Source organism: Papaver somniferum, chromosome 1 (assembly GCF_003573695.1).
Source record: "Papaver somniferum cultivar HN1 chromosome 1, ASM357369v1, whole genome shotgun sequence".
NCBI lineage: Eukaryota > Viridiplantae > Streptophyta > Magnoliopsida > Ranunculales > Papaveraceae > Papaver > Papaver somniferum.
The window spans coordinates 127,213,654-127,218,459 of record NC_039358.1 but is presented as its reverse complement, the minus strand read 5'-3'; positions in this window follow the sequence as shown (position 1 = coordinate 127,218,459).

Genomic DNA, 4,806 nt, shown 5'->3' with positions numbered 1-4,806 from the left:
GCATTTAAACTCCAGCAAAGCTCTAAGTGGAAAGACCTGGGCGTGCCATTTCCGAGCTGCAGTCCAACAAGAGATGAAGGAAGAGGTCATGAAATAACGCACACATACATAGTGACAAATCATATCCTGAACAGTGCGGCGTATACAAAGAATTGTTATGCGAGAGCGGTTGTAGTTAGCTTGGCAGTTAACATTTTCTTAGGAAAAGCTGGCTGCAAACAAGTGAATGTGGTGTTAGTTAAGGGAAGCAAGTTAATAGTGCTACAGGTGACCGAGATGGAGCTGAAGTTGTCGTCACGCCAATCAGCAAAGGAGGAGCTCAAAAGTATTCTTGAACTCATTAGCACAGTCAATCGGTGGTGGCAATCTGAGCTACCAAGGCACAACGGAATGGACATGAAGAGAAAGAACATTAAGGTTTTATATTTTCTAGCTAGTTGGTGTCGATTGTCAAGATTTAGGTGGTCAGAATACTTGAGGATAATGATGAGCACTTATGTGGCTACTGTTGGAGTTCACTTAATATCAATTTTGTTTTTACCAGGAGAGCATTCGACAACTGGGCTTGGTATATGAACCTTATGGGCCTCACGGGTCTATTTTAATGGTGTTGAGGGTATTAGGCTTCTCATGTGTATTGGAGAGTGCGATAACTACTATATCCTCAACCGGGCGTCTGATGAGTGCTAAAAAGTGCATATTTCTATATATTTTTCTTGGCATTTAACTCATCCTTTATGCATTAATTCTACATTTTATCCCATATTCTGTATTTTCTTTGTTTTCAAGAATAAATATTTTTATTAACTAATTTTGCATTTTTAGGTAATAAATAAAGTTTGGATGAACAGCGGAGCAAAAAGAGCAGAAAAGTGGTGGAAGCCAAGAGGAATCACATAAGGAAGCCGCGAAGAATGTTGTGCGCAAGACCAAAAGGCTAGAACTGGGCTTGAAGAGGAAGAATTGTCCTTAAAGAAGATATGGGCTTGGCATACCCAAGGCCCGAAACCCTCACCCAAATCCATTTCCTATATCCATACTCGTTTCCCTTTCTAGCCGTCAGATTGGATCATCTCAGCATCCTATGGTCGCAGCATCGCCAGTACATCAAAGTCTGAAGCTCCTGTCTAACACTACAGCACCTAACTCCATCTTGAGCCGTCAGTTTCGTTGTATCAGGCATCCGACGGTCGATACCATCCTCTTCACTTGTAGCCGTTAGATCAATATATCATTTCCGCATCCCACGGCTCAGCTTTGCGAATCATCGAGACTTGATGCATCCGCTCAACACCCAAACACCTAACACCTATACCCTTCATCCAAACGCACCTTACCCAAATTCTCATCTTCCTCCTTCGAGCAGTCGAGCTCTGCTCCTGCCAACTCCACCCTCTCCGTCGCCTCAACCACCACCACTCCCCTCCACGAGCCGTCAAATCCCCAAACACTAGAACCCATCACTACCACCTAATCCCCCATCATTCTAGCCTACTATTCTATCACTTTCTCCTCTTCACAGTTCCTGAAACCCTAGGAGAGAAAATGATGGAATAGCTCGAGCTAGGGAAATTGTACCAGAAGAGTGATCAGAAGAGGAAGAGGAAGCGTGGGTCAAGCTAATTGAGTGGATATCAGAAGTAGTTGGTAAGAATTTTTGATTTAATTTGTAAACCCTAATTTTAGAAATTAGGTATTTTGGGGGAATTGAAATTGGGTATAAATAGAAGGCTTGGGTGTTGTAGAAGGTATGCCTGGATTAGCCAGAGCATCAGTAGAATAGTTTATTTTTGTTATTTCCATGAACTGTAGCTTTGAGGGTTATCAATCTTTTCAATTCCATGATTCTCAATTCAAATGCATTGTTAATTTTAGCTGTTCTGAACTCCAACATGTATTGAATTTGAGTGTGTGATTGTTACAATTTATATCAAGCTCCTGTTCATGTTTATGTTATGTTATGTTCTTATGATTTGTTCTTAGGATAGTCTCATTCTAGTGCACTGTTGAATGATGTATTGCTAGGATAGTTATCTTGATGCCTGTTTTGCTTGAGCAATGGGAAGTAATCAGTGCTCTGGTATGCCTGTGATTGACTGTGCTGTCAAAAGACAGTCAATACTAGGGGCATATCAGTGAGCAAGCTGATTTTCCTCCCATTCTAATATATGCTCAAGGTCTTCAACTCAACATAGAATTGCATTGCTTGATTAGGTCACAAGGTGGATTCTAAGCCTTGGCTTAGCCACAAATCTTTTTACAGTCACTTATAATTTCAAGCCTGTTTTGATTCCCTGCTCAGTTAAATTTCTTAGCCATCTTGTTCAGTTTTTCTTGCAAATTGTAGCTGTTGTGCATTGAAATCAGTGCACAAACTCCTCCCTGCCCTTGGCTTACAGCCTTGGTTCTTAACTGTTTTGCCATATTGCTTTGCATCTGTTTTGTTTATTTTGCATCCTTGGTTTGTAGCCTTGGTTTGTAACCTTGGTTTGTAGCTTTGGTTTGCATCTGTTTTGTTTATTTTGCAACTATCACTGCCCTGTAAATATCATTGTATATGCCACTGTCACCTTTAACTCACCTTGTGTAGGCCCTGTTTTGCTCTCTTTGCTTCATTGTGTCATTGTCACTCATTGCATTTAGATTAACTAGTTTAGGAAACTTCAACTTACACACCCTAGTCCCTGTGGATTCGACCCGTATTTGCACAAGCTACAACCGACACCGTGCACTTGCGGTTATAACATGTAGGCTTCCTCTTGCTCTTATTTTCTGTCCCCTTTCAAAGCCTACCAAGTTTTTGGCGCCGCTGCCGGGGACTTGGTTGTGTTGTGTTGAATTTTTCTTGGCTGTTTTTGCATGTTAGTTCATTTGCATCATTGCATACTCTTTTGCATATTGTTTCATTCTAGCATACTCATCATGCATTGCATTCTTGAATTTAGCGTAACTTGCTGTTTTAGTAGCTGCTGTTTAGTGCAGCTGAACTTCTTAGCTTCTAGCAAGAAACTAATCTTCTCCTTGAGCTGTCCAGGTACCTTGCTGTGCTGCTGTTCAAAGGCTGCTGTGCTGTGCAACTTGCCTTGAGCTGCTACAGCTGCTGTTGTTGAGCTGAGCCTGTGTTGCTGGTCCCCTGCTGCTGCTGCTGTCTTTCCTTCCCTTGCTGTCCTGTTGCCGCTACTGTGAGCCAGGACAAGCTTGTTGCTGCTGAGAACCAAGCCCAACTGGGCTGTGCAACTGAAATTTCTGAGCAGCTGGGCTGTGCTAAGAGTGTACATGAGGTGTTGCTGATCAAGCTTGTGGTGTTGCTGCCTCTTTCTGCTGTTGTGCTGTTGTGAAGCCCAAATGGTGCTGCTGCTGTTACCTGTGGTGCTGCAGCAGAGCTGCTGTTGCTGAAGCTGTTTCCCCTGCTGTTGTTGCTGTGACCTTGCCACAAACTGACCTGGTGCTGCTGCTGTTTCCTGCCAGGCCAAGCCTATTGTTGTTGCTGAGTTGATCTTGTGTTGTTGTCTGCTGCTGCTGTAACTAGACCAAAACACAACTGGGCTACACAAGCTTAGGATGATCCAAAGCCCAACTGGGCTTTTGCAACCAAACTGAACAGCTGGGCTGTGCTTAAGCAAGTAAGCCTAAACCCATTAAGAGAACCCAGACTGTGGGCTTCCATTTTTCTTGTGGGCTTGTAATATTAAACCCAACATTTGGGCTTATATTTTCTGTTGGGTTTGTAATTAATTTCTTGTGGGCTTATTTGTTTAATTTCTTGTGGGCTTGTGGTTTTAGATTGATTTGGGCCTGTTGTTTTAATTAAAGAAAACTGAACTTTTGAAAGCCCAGTTGGGCCTCATATTTTAGTTAGTAGCTAGCCAAAGCCCAACTAAATTTCTGGGACTGTGGGCTTAACATCCATTTGAAAACTAAACATTTACACTGTGGGCTTGACCCAAAAACAGAAAACGTTTTCAAAGCCCAGTTGGGCCTCGACCTTTGGCTATTTAAGAGCCCAAATTTCAAATTGTTACCTGGGCTTGTTTCTGAACTGTGGGCCTGAACCAAAGTTCGAGTGGGCCAAAATTTCAAAATTCCAAAAACCAACAGTGAGCTTTACTCACCAGCAGTGGGCCTGTTTTTCAAAAACGTAGCTGGGCTTCGCAAAACCCAACAGTGGGCTTGGTCTCCTTATCCCATTAAAAACCAAATGTTTTTCTCCCATAAAAACCAAAGTTTTCCGAATGTTTCCCTAAAAACCAAAAATTTTCTTTTTCCCATCAAAACCAAATGTCTCCCGATAAAAACCAAATTTTTCCCAAAAAGTCCAATCCCATTAAAAACCAAATTTTCTTGTATAGAGTCTAGTAGATAGTTTCTTAGTTAAATCTTTTGTTTCTTTTGTACATATTTTGCTAATCCAATGTGACTCTTAACTGAAATATGTTGGATTTTTTTTTCCTTGAATAACGGAGTTCTAATTTTGCTTTCGCCGTCAAATCGGGTATTCTCTTTCCTTTCTCTCTACTCAGCATAATCCTCTTCGTATGTTATAATTCTTTCATATTTTGGAACATTGAGGACAATGTTTAGTTTAGGTTTGAAAACTGAACTCTTTCTTTTTGTTTAAAAAAAAAAAAAATGAAAAAAATGAAAAAATCAAAATTAAAAAAATGAAAAAAATCATAAAAATGGAGCTCATTTACCTTGAAATGTTGACTCTTGTGCATGTATGTAAACATAAGGATTCTTAGTCTAGATATTTAGGCACCCTGATTCTAGCACAATTCACATAGTGATAAGAAACTTGCACACGCA